The sequence below is a fragment of the Artibeus jamaicensis genome, unplaced genomic scaffold (genome assembly GCF_021234435.1).
Source record: "Artibeus jamaicensis isolate MK-2021 breed Jamaican fruit bat unplaced genomic scaffold, CSHL_Jam_final contig_558, whole genome shotgun sequence".
In the NCBI taxonomy this organism is placed as follows: Eukaryota; Metazoa; Chordata; class Mammalia; order Chiroptera; family Phyllostomidae; genus Artibeus; species Artibeus jamaicensis.
The window spans coordinates 3,743,528-3,755,896 of NW_026521886.1; the positions used below are offsets into that span (position 1 = coordinate 3,743,528).

At 46.5% G+C, this 12,369-nt stretch overlaps 1 protein-coding gene across 4 annotated transcripts in view; it reads right to left on the reverse strand.

Annotated features, from left to right (window-relative positions):
- EEFSEC (eukaryotic elongation factor, selenocysteine-tRNA specific) overlaps positions 1 to 12,369 on the reverse strand; it is a 470,949-nt gene that overhangs the window by 140,586 nt on the left and 317,994 nt on the right. The window lies entirely within an intron of this gene.

A 12,369-nucleotide genomic window follows, 5' to 3' on the forward strand; every position in this document is an offset into this window, starting at 1 on the left:
AGTGTTACTTTCCCCCTGCTAAGTCCACTCAAAGCTCACATACTCCCTTCAGGGAAGGAGGTATAGCAAGAAGACCCCAACCAGGTGGCCTCCCTGTCCTGCTCAGCTCCTTTCCAGGGCCCACACCAGAAAGCTGCTTAGCCTCTGTGTAAAAAAAAAAGAGATGGCTTAGCCTCTATGTAAAAAAAAAGAGATGTGTGTGTGTGTAGATGTATGCATTTTAAAGACCAGACCTGTCCCTAGATGACCTTAGCAGGGCTGACAAAATTTCTTTCTGCAATTTGCTGCTCTTTGGACCAGGGCCTATGCTTCACCTGGCCTTTGTCACACTGGGTCCTACATGAGGACCACATGAGGAAATGTTCTCCAGGCCCCATGCACAGGCTTGGGGTCTTTCTGGAGAAGGGGTCTGGTTCAAGCAGGTGCTGGCACAGGCGATAGCATGGAGGCCACAGGTGTTGTCAATAGTGGGATCTGCTGCCTCCATAGGGCTCCCTCTGGAAAATCCTGGGAACCCCTGTGACCTGGGCTGTGCTCAGCTTCAGAAACACCTTGCTTCTGCCCAAGATTCATCTAAGGGCCTCAGATGAATTATTATGAAAAGGAGAAGTTATCCCATTTACCCTAAAAACCTTTTTGAAAAACATATCCTATTCTATTTGATTTGTAGAGCCAGATAAAAGGTACTCGCATTTCTCCTTTCCCAGGTGATGGATGAACTGGATGCAAATAATGATAAGAATAATCATTTCTACTTGCACAGCCCTTCATAATTCACCAATTTCATTCCCACACCTGAACTCCTCCTCATCCTTCTGGACATGGCTCCAGCAGAGCAACCCTTGCAGGCTGGGGCCAATGTGGGCTCTGCCCTTCCTCCCAGCCCTGACTTGTTTGTCATCACTGCTGCTCCCACTGCAGCTGCTGGGTGAACTGAATGCAGATGGTTCCTTAGACCTGAAGGACAGCAGAGTCAGAACAGATATCACCAGCCCCAAATGCTTTCCCAGTTTTCCCAAATCCCAGGACCCCAGCACCCTGGGAGGCAGGGCCTACCCACTCACATTCAGCAGTCCAGAAAGGTACAATAGGTGTCCAAGACCCAATGGCTCAGTCCACATTCCCCATGAGTGAAGGCACTCATTGCCCTTTCCTGTCCTCAGCTCATCCTCTGCTGTTGAAGAGAAAGAGCCTCTCAGCCCCTCATCCCCCAGAGTCCTTTAGCCTCTAGGAGCCCTTCAGTCCTTCACAGTCCCTCAATCCTTAGTGCCCCTTGGCCCTTCATAGCCCCTCAACCCCTCAATCCTCAGAGCCCCTCAGCCCTAAACCTTCAAAGCACCCTTCAAAGCCCTTCAGCCCCTCAACCCTCAGTGTCCCTCAGTCCCAATCCTCAGAGCCCCTCAGACCATCAGTCCTTCAGAACCCCTTAATCCTCAGAGCCCCTCAGCCCCCAATCCTCAGAGCCCCTCAGTCCCTCAATATTAAGAGTCCCTCAGCCTATGCTCACCAAGGCATTAGGGGTCTCACTGACCCATAGAGCACCTTTGTCTACAAGGGTTTCCATTCCCACTTCAGAGAGGGTGGAGCTGAGCTCAGAAACAAGACCTAAATGGGCTGCAGCCACCCAAGTCAGAAGCACAGCAGAAATGCAAACTCAAGTCTGCCGGGCCTTTGCAAAGTAGAGCAAGACCACAGCTGACTCATGCCAAGCTGGAGAAGTGGAAGCTAACTGAGACATAAGACCTTCCCTGGCACTGCAGCTGGCTGAGAAATGAAAAAGAACACTGTTTGCACAAGGAGCTTCCACCCTACTCAGAAAACTGCCTTCTAAAGGCACTAGTGGGATCAAACAAGCAACAGAGGCAGGTGTTACCTCAGAGAACATTCACAGTACTATTCTGCCTTTCTTCCACTGAGAGCCTGCCATGTACATGGAATGTAGCTGAGAACAAATCAAAGGTTCTGCCTCAAGGGATTCATGCATGCCCTAAGGAAAGGTGATGTTTACAGCCCCCTCTGTCCCACTGCCTGTGAACCATGCATGGCAGAGACAGGGTGCCCCATCTCTGTGCCAGCTCCTAGTGTCCAGCAAGGGTCCTAGTTAAGGACTTCATGCCTGCAGTGTCCCCAGAGGCTATGGGTCACTTAGCCCACCCCATTCCTCTGCAACTCTTTAGCCTGTCTCTGTCTTCAGAGTGTGAAGCATTGCTTGACATATGTCATATTTTTATGTGTTACTCTTCATTGCTCCCAACCAGGATACAACGTCCATGAAGGCAGAAACATGATTCTCTGATCCACAGTGTGTTCCCTTACTGGATGCTCCCTGAATGCAGAAGTAAATTCCAAATGCACACCTCACATGGTTGCTGGGACATGTGTCATGCTTGCTCTTGTCTGGGGTCTTTCCTTTTTTAATAGCTTCATTAAGGCACAACTGACATACAATGGCATGTACATATTTAAAGTATATAATTTGGTAAGTTCATACTCATGAAACTATCACCACAATCAAGCTACTGAACATATCTACCACATTCCAAATTTCCTCATGTCCCTTTATCACATTTCCCTCCACCCCTCAGACCTTCACATCCTCTTTCCAGCTCAGCTTGGGCAGGCCTTCCTTCAGGCAGTTTTCCCCATGACAGGACCCTCCCGCCCCAAGAGTCTGGTAGTTCTGTCTCATCATGGCAGTTCTAGCTCATCACTGACAGCTGGCTTGTCAGTCTCCCTCACCAGACTGATTGGGGGTTCTGTCCAAATAGTATTCATGCTGAGCCATGGAAGTTCCCAGGAAATATACACATGCTATGGCAGTAAGGAGGGAGAGATGGACAAGAGAAGGTGGCTCTTGGCTTTTTGGGGATAAAAGTACATCATTTAGGTGGACATGTCATTGGCAGATGTGCTCAGCAAAGAGTGAGCCAGCCCACCCACCCTGGGTCTAGCTGTCTCACACACCCAATGCTGGTCTCAGGCTGAAACACACACTGCCTATTGGTTGGCCTTCCCATGGTCTGGCACTGGGTTTCCTGGTAACCAGAGCCCTGAGGTGGCAGGTGTGCTAACTATTACCAAAAAGGCCTTTCACAAGACGTTTTACTGCATCTCCTCCCTGCACCCTCCTTTCTTTAGGTTATAATATTAATTTAAAAAGCTAAGTGCCTCAGAGACAGCAGAGGATCCATCTTTCCCCAAGCCAAGGTGGTACAATGAGGGCCGACTAATTTTATTAACTGCAGGGCAACTTCAAAAAGCTTCAGGGCTTTCACAGCAGACAGTGAAGAACCCAAAGTTGGCTTAAGTGCCACATAAACACAGGCCTAGGGCCAGGAAGTAGAGGGGTCTCAGCACTTCTTGTTTACATTCTCATTTGACCAAGACCAGTGGGTGGGCTGTCAGACTAGGGGCCTGTAAACCTGTGATGCCATTCAGTTCACTGACCTACACTACCACAGTATTTTTGTAAGCACCAGGATAAGGTAAGGACTGAATGGGCTTTTCATGACCTGAGGATGGCCCAAGGGGCTCCTCTTGCTGCTGGCCTCATAGTATCTCACTGGTGCTAGAGTGGCAGTTCAGAAAGGTTCAAAGGGAGCATCTCTGTCATTCCTGTTCTTGTCTTATGATTTGGCAAGACACAACAGTGCTGATTGGGTGCTCCTGCTACCTTCTGTGTCTTTGATTCCATTTTTGGGTCAGACAGTAAGGGAGAGAGGCTGGCCTTCAGCACACCACTGGGAACCTGGTCTCAGGAACTCTGGGGTACCCTGCCCACTGACAGTCACACTGTTGCATTCCAGCAGCCAGGTGGACCCTTCTCAGAGCCAGCAGCAGATGCCTCCTTCCTCAGACTCCAAGCCCTTGGCTCTGCTCTCCCACCTGGCCTGTAGCACATGAAAGCCACAGGTGTTTTCAGCCATATTCTAGGAGACATGCCTCCATGGCTTCTCTCCAAAAAGCCCTGCAGGGACTCAGCAAGGTTAAAGGATTTGCCCAAAGTCACACATTCCATTTTCTTACTTATTGGTATCCCAAGAGAACAATAGCCAAGGGGAGGCAGAGGTTTGGCAGCAGTGAATAAACCCAGCCATGGCATTCTCCATCCCCTTGCACTCCCCTGAGCCAGGCTGTGACTGGCTAGACCCAAGCTAGCTTGCAAGTCTGGCTCAGGAACTATCTGCTCAGTCCCAGCTCCTGAAACCCCAAGTTCCTGGAGGAGCTGATCCCCAAGTACAGGGACCCAGTTCCCACAGGCTGTCGACAGAGAAGGAGGATAGATGGAACATGACCACAAGATGTAGGAACTGTGGTGGGTCCAAGGACCTCACTGTCAAAGGAACATATGCCAGCCCAGACACACTGCTGTGATATGCACTGTAGGCTATACACAAAAAACATGAAAGGCAAATGATTCCTTGGGCCTCCAGTTTCCTCACCCAAGAAATGGGGCTGAAGGGTGAGCTTCGCCCATCTGTGGTCTGAGTAACCAGTTCCAGTATAGTCCTCTACATTTGGGAAGATGTGGTATACTAGAGACAAGAGAACACAGGGTAAAAGGTTATGAGAATGGGGCCAGGTGTGAGGAAAGATGAAAGGAGCTAAAAGCAGATTGGAGTGCTGTTATCCATCCAGACTTTAAGGTTTCACAGCAGACAGGTGGATTCCAGATGCCATGGTGAGTTCTTGCTTGAGTAGCAGGTCAGAACTAGGGCTCAAAGACCCATTCCTCTGGTGACATTGAGGACTCTGACCTCTGTCTTAACTTGTGTGAGCCTCAGCTCCCATCTATAATGTGGGGAAAGAGAGTTGCTACGAGTTCACATGGAGTCTCAGCTGCCCCACACTCCCACAGGGTTCTCCCAGCTGCATCATGTAGGACCACAGGGCAGTAGGTAGGGTTCTGCGTACCCTACCCCAGTTGCTACTATCCCACAGATGTGAGCAGACCTTGCGGGGTGACACAGTGCTCTTCCACAGCACCCTGTCAATCACACAATCCCTAGTCAGAGGCTGCGGTGGGAGCAACCCGGATGAAGCCTGTGTGCAGGTCTCCCAGCACAGCTGCAGCTTGCCTGTACCAGTGGCCCAATTGGAAGTAGGGTGTGGGAGTGTTTTGAAAGGCAGGAGCTGGCCTAAGCACATTTCTGTATCCCAGAACACTTTCCAAAAATTACTGGGGGTGGGGTGAGTGCTAAGGGGGGACTCATCAAATGTCTGCTGCATGAAACCTCATTGAATTTAAAGCCTGGTTGGGAGGCAGACAGCAGCACTTACTGCTGTAGGCAGTGAAGCCTACATCTCTGGAGAGCTTCAGGAAGACTAGGGGTTATCATCTGTCCTGGATGTTTAAGGAAGGAGACTGGGGAAATAGCTTTCCTCAGTCCTATCCATTTCTAGAATATGTGTGTGCATGCTCATGTACAGTAGTTAGGCTCCTCTCCAAATTACAGACTCTTCGCACTAAAGGAGAGACCTTAGGGATCAGACACCAGCACATCCAACATGCAAAACCCCTCAGAGACCAGCTGGAAGTTTTTCATCTTGAAATCAATCATTGTAATGTCAAACCAAAGGCAGTGCATGCAGGATTTGCTCTGTCAGCCTTGCTCCTGGGGAACAATGCTGAAATAGGGCCAGCACAATTAAAACAGTAACTCTAAGAAAAGACTTTCACTGTTTGAATGAATAATTTGCTTCATTTATTAGCCTTTAGTCATTGGAGCAGTCACTGGCTGCTCATGGAAGCCAGATCCTCACTCACATGCCAAGTGAGTCCCCACTGTCCCCAGCTTTTGAGTGGGGACTTGGCTGCCTTTGCACATAATTATGTCATTACATGTGTGTGTCTCTCTCAGAGCCTGGCTCCCATGATAAGGCTTGGGAAATGCCAAGTTCTAAAGCAACTATTCTAATTAAAATTAGAGAAGTGGCACTAAGGAAAGAGGGTCGGTAGGCTGTGAAATGGAGCCTTAAGCCAGGTCTGCTGTGGGAAGGACTAAAATGAGAAAAGGGGTTGGGAAGGTCTGAGTCCTGACTCTGCCTCTTCCAGCTCTATGACAAGAGATTGGGCAAGGGATTTCTCTGAACCTCATTTTCTTCCTCTGGAAAAGGCTGTTGTTAGGATTAGAGGTGTTGATGTTGACAAGAACGCCTAAGACTTGGTAGCAGAATAACCACCCAGCGAAACGACTGGCACAATGTCAAACCGGGAGAAGCTAAAATGAAGCACCATTTGGGACAGAGAATCTTCTAACATACCCTGAAAGCACAAGATAAAGAGACTTATCAAACCTGTTGAAGAAGAGCAAGGATGCTAACACATACTCAGCACAGACTACCTGCCAGTATCTGCCCTCAGGTTTCCCCTCATTCCTGAGCTCTCAACCCTCAATCAAAGTCCTCTCCCAGACCCCCTTCAAATGGGGTATTGACTCTTCCAGGGCACATGAAGGCCACCAGGCTTGATAACTTCCCCAAGAATTCCCAACATAATGATGATGTTCTAGTAGCATTCATTCTTATTTGGCATAGGAAACATTTTACCAAGATGAGCCTTTCCCTCCTCCCAGTGTAGGGTCATGGCAAGCCAAGGCACTCCTCTGAGCCTCAGTGTACTGTCTTGTGAAACAGAACAAATGCATCTATCTTCAAGGTTGTTGTGAGGAGGAAATGAGATTTTGGACATGAAACTATGCTTTCAGCAAGGATCATTTTATTGCAATCCCTTAGGGTAAGCCCAGACAAAGAAATTAGCCTCTGAATCTGATTTTGTCAATTGAGATCCTGAGGCCCATGGTAAGGAGACCTAGGGTGGGCCAGGGTCTGAGCAACACAGAGGGCACCTACCCTGGGAGGAATCTGCCTGCCACTCCTCACAACCAGCTCTCAGACTAGCTAGGGCTGTGTTTCTCAGACCTGAGCAGGTGCTCTCCCCATTGGTAACAAGCCCTGCCTCCCAGCTCCCTCCACACTTATTGCCTCCTATCCATACTGAATCCCTCTGTGTTTCTGTTTTCCATCACCCAGGCATCCATGCAAGTAAAGCTCATTAGTGGCTGATCACAAAGTACCAAAGCATGGCTTCCAAAGGCAGCTGGTTTTTCATATAGAAAAACAGAAATGAACATTTTGCTGAGCATTGACTCATATGTTACCAGGCCCCATGCTTGGCCCTTTGCACATGTGGTCTCATCAACCCCCTTCTACAGTTCCTTTAAAGAAGAAACAGGTTCTGGGAGCAGAGGATAGAGTGGAGAGGGAGAGATATGTCCATGGTCAGGCAAACCAGTGCCTGCTAATTGCATTGGTCTCCAGAGCCAGCTCTTTCCACCACATCAATCTGCCTTGACCCTGTGTCTATTAAACAACAACAAAAAAGCAATTTCCAAAGGTAGGTTAACAGGACCTTCAGTAGCCAAACAAGACTCTTAGCTATTGATGACGACATCTGTAAGAAAGGAAAGAGGCTTAGGTTTTGGGCTGGGGCCAGAACACTAGGACAGCCATCTGATCTTATCCTTAAGGAGAACATCTTTTCAGGCTCTGCTCCAGGGGCACCTGTCTCCTCAAGTGGCCTAGGAGCTGACACAGCATTGGGGAAGCAAGGGGAGCCAAGTGGGCCAAGTGCTGCTTCTTCTAGGGAATGGGGTGAAGTTGTCCATCTGCGGCCATTAAGTCTGCCAGATGGTCCCTGCTCAGGAAGTATAGCTCCTCCTTGGGGCAGTCACAGAGCAGCCTGATTCCCAGCCAGCAAGCTCCTGGTATTTTATGTGCATTTAAAAAGCCATGAGCAGTACTGCGGGCAAGCCAAGATCCGAAAGGCAGTGTTGATTCCCATTGCAAAGCCAGCCAGTGCTGGTGGTGTCTGCCTATTTACATTTGGTTGGCTGGATGCCACAGACTCCTCTGACCCAGACCTAAGGCTATCTGGTGCCAGTGGGTGCCAAACCCAGGATGGCCAGCACTCCTGGCCCAATCTCACAAAAGGGGGAATAGGGTGTCACCTTCTTGTCATCACCCCACCTGGGAACCCAGGCCTCCATGAGGAAAGCCCGAGTAAACAGCAATGAGAATACCTACTACTGCTCAGCAAGACCCTATCCTGTGCCAACTGCAGCTCTCAGCATCTTGCATGGATTGATCTCCCTTCCTTATACTACCCCATGAAATAAGAGGCTATAGCCCCCATTCCTCTGGTAGGGAAACCGAGGGAAAGAGAATTGCCCAAAGTCCTACACTCGTAGGAGGTCCACTCAGCAGGCCCTGGGACTCTGGCAGACTGGCTGGCTGGTGCCTGAGCTCCCTATAGCCTTGACCTGCAGACACCACCATGCTTGGCTCTCTGCTTTCCTCCAATCCTGGCTTCAAGGAAGCATTCACTTGGCCCTACCTGCCTGCCTTCCTGGACTGCCACACCCTAGCACCCAAAGCTGTCCTGTCACTAATTTCACATGGCCAGCCAGCCATGATATGCTAAGGTGTGACCATTGTCTTTGTCCTGGTGGTGAGGTAGGCCAAAAGAGATTTTTTAGTAAGAGCTGGCAGGAATACCTCTGTTTTGTAAAAAGTGATTTGGGTGAACCTGTGCAAGCTGCCAGGGCAGGGAGTAAGGAAGAGTGATGGGGAGGTGATTGATTGCCTAGGGTGTGGCAATAGTAGGAGGTGTGAAATGGAGCAGGCAGGGATGCAGAACACTCACAGACCTTGGCACTGAGCGCTCATGTGCCCCACTTCTTTTCACATAATTGTTACAAGTGAGAAAACAGGGCCCCACAGAGTGAATTTAATGATGGTCAGATGACTCAAGTCAAATCAAGGCGCTAGAGCTCAGGGTGAGACTAGAAGGCTAGGTGAGAGGGGTGAGACTGGGGACCTTGAGTGGACAGCCTCCCTGTAGGCTGCTCTGCTGGCCCTGCTCAGAGTATTTCTCTAGCACAAGTTGAATAGAAGGGCCCAGCCTCCTTTCACCTGCAGTGTGTAGTGTATCTCCTGGTTGGGGTTAAAAAGTCTGGCTTGAGTAGTTGGACTTGCCTGTCTCTTAGAGCTCTTGTCACCTGCCCTCTAGTTGCTGGGCACCCTGGGCTGAGGGTCTTTTCCCAAATGGCCAGGGCCAGGCATGGAAGCTCTATGCCCTGCAGAAATAATGCCTGGATCTGGGAAGCCTTTCTTTCACGTCCTTCCCCCAAACCCTCCCTCTGTGCCCCCAGCATCTGAACAGTGATGAGGCATAGCTCAAGGGTCATCTCATCAGCTCTTTGTGCTTTCCCTGACCAGACCACTTCCTTCCACCTCAGCAGAATTCTTTCCTTCGCTCCTGGCCCCTGTAGCCCTCTGGATATCCCTCTGGGATAGAGATGAGTCTGTCTTGAACTAGGAAGACCCCATTTCCTGTGAGACTGCCCTGGGCTTATAAGAAAGGAGCCACTGGCTAAGGTATGTAGACATCTGGGAACATGGCCCAGCATCTCCCATCCTTGCTGTGACATACCCTTCACCACTCATCATTTTCATCCAATCTTTGCATACCTACACTATCATTTACCTAATAGTTTTCTTTAAATACATATGCTTAAAAGGGAAACTTCACATGGTACCATAAAGAGAAAACTAGAGTGGCTTGCAAATACAATGAAGAAAATACACCGAATCCTAGTTATATACTGCTGCTATCCAAGAGTCTAAATTTGTCCCTGTGTTAAAGTCACCTCTGAGGAAATCTAAGGCTCTCTTCAATGTCATCAAAAGACTACAAGAAAACTATAAAGGAGAAAAAGCTTATTACTAAGAGGTTCAACATTATATAATACATAGTATGAGAAATGGCCTTAACCAAACGGACAGCATTTACTGTTTGTTAATTTCCAAACAGAAAATATATGAAAGAACGAATGAATGAACACACACAATATATATATTTATATCCATATCTACATATAAATTCTTCATTTCTAATTTCAATGGGTCATGATTTCTATTTTAAAAAATCCCCTAGGGCTTTCTCTATGGCCACATATACAACTAGAATCTAAATTCCATGAGAGAAGGAATTTGCTATTAGTCATTGTTATATCTCCAGCCCTGAAAATGGCATAGTGAGTGTTCTACAAATATTTTTTGAACGGCTACTGCTGAATGCTCAAGTTTTGTAAATGTGGCATATACGTAGGAAAAAGTATACATTCTCTATGCATGGGATGTAAGAATTTCTACCTACCTGTCAAGCATAGTGATGGTATTATGTTTCCTTGTCTTTTTTTTTAAATTTTTTTTTATTTTTTAAATTTTATTTAGTTACTTTTCTAGTACATTTTTTTTCTCTTCCCCCCCCCCCCCCCCGCCCGGTCTCCCCCCTCCCTCCCATTCCCCCCCCCCAGTCCTCCTTGTCTTTTATCTACTGTCTAGTGGGCCTGATTCTGAAATATGTACTGTAATGTGCCCCACTGCAATTATCATTCCATTTTTTAAAATCAACTTCTCCTTGGATTTCTAATAGATGTTGTTTTTATGTTTTGTGTACACAAGTTTGTAATTGTGCTTTTTATCATCACATGACATCCTTCTTTATCTTGGTTAGTATTCTTAGTCCTAATTCTACATTGTCTGAAATTAATATTATTACTTATGTCTTCTTTTTGTTTATAGTCACCTGACATCTTTCTTTTCTTAACCTTTATTACTTTAAGTGTGTTTCTTATAAATACCATATAACCAGTTTTTGTGTGTTTAATCCAATCTATCCATCTCTGTATTTAAATAGAACTCTTCCATTCACATTTAGTGTGACTACCATTTAATCTTGTTCCTTCTGTTTTATTATTTATGAAGTGTTCCTGTTTCTTAATTTTGTTGGTTTAATCAAATTCATTCCAGTTTCTCCTTAGTTAATGTAGACATTCTATTATAGTTTTCTATTCCATTCATAGTTTCTTTTCCTTTGTCTGTGTTCATAATCCTATACATATTTCTGTGTTTTTACTTAAAACTGGGATACTAATGATTTCCTTCATCACCATACACTAATTCCCTTCACCAAATGCTTTTCCCAGAAAGACAGTCCTTTAGAACCCTTTTACCTTCCTTCTCTCCCCTTGGGGTGAGTGCTCTGCACATACTCTATTAACCCAAGCCTCACCTGAGAACCTAACTCCTAGGGAATGCAGAGAGAGTACTTGTAGCTGTAGATGACATAAGACTTTTCCTAGCAGGATATGTAGTCTCTATTTCAAGATTCCTATTTACCATTTAGATCAGGTATCAAAAAACTATAGCTAAAGGGCCAAATTCTGTCCACTGTTTCTGTATGGCTTTTAGCTAGCAGTGGTTTTTACATTTTCCAGTGGGTTGAAAAACATCAAAAGAAGACTATTTCTTGATGGATGAAAACTATAAAGTAATTCAAATTTCAGTGTCCATAAGTAAAATTTACTGGCATTTAGCCATACTGACTCATTTCCATCTTGCCTATAGCAATAGAGCTGAGCAGTTGCAATAGAGATCTAGGAAGCGCCAGGTGCACAACAAATCACAGTAATACAGGGAGAGTTTCACAACATCTCACCCAACCACATGTTTTAGTTATTTACTCATATTACGATGTACATCCACCAATAGTACACATCCACATTCAATACAGAAAAAACAGACTTCAAATGTTACACTTCTAAGGCTTAGTGGGGTATGGATATTCTTTAAATGGATTACATGGTAAAGTGTTGTGCTTGTTATTGGTTCTACTGACAGAATACAGTATACACTGGCATCATATACATTCCAAGCTCACAGGAAAATAATGGTTAGAAAAGTGAGAAAATTTCAAACAGTGTATTTCATGACAGCAGAATTTGTTCACAAAAATAAAAAATAAGAATGAGCTTGCAACCAAAGTCAGTTCCCAAGTGATTCATTCGTTGCTGAACAAGGAAAAACACTTCCAGTGGTGAGTTAATTAGGTTGTATTTGATTGCAGCAGCTCAGAAAGAGAATCCAGAAAAAACTAGCTTAGAAAATGATTAGAAGTAGGGCAAGACCAGTTGCTGGAATGTGGCCCATGGGCCGTAGTCACTCTAAGTGACATCAATGAGTTAAGCCACATGTGTGAGGGAGTCTGACGTGGTCCAGTGCGAGGGAGTCAAGCCAAGCTTGGGAAGAGGAAAGGCTGGGAAGGGCTGAGAGCTGGCCTTTGCAATGTGCCATGCATGATCCTCAGCATTTCCTAGTTACCTTCCTTAGTTACTTTCTTTCTAGCACTTACTACTATCTGAAAGTGTCTAATTTACTGTTCCTTGCTAGTTTCCCTTGTGAGGACAAGAACTTTGTCCATTTTGTTGTATCCCCAGTTCTTGACATACATGGGAGCTTGCTAAA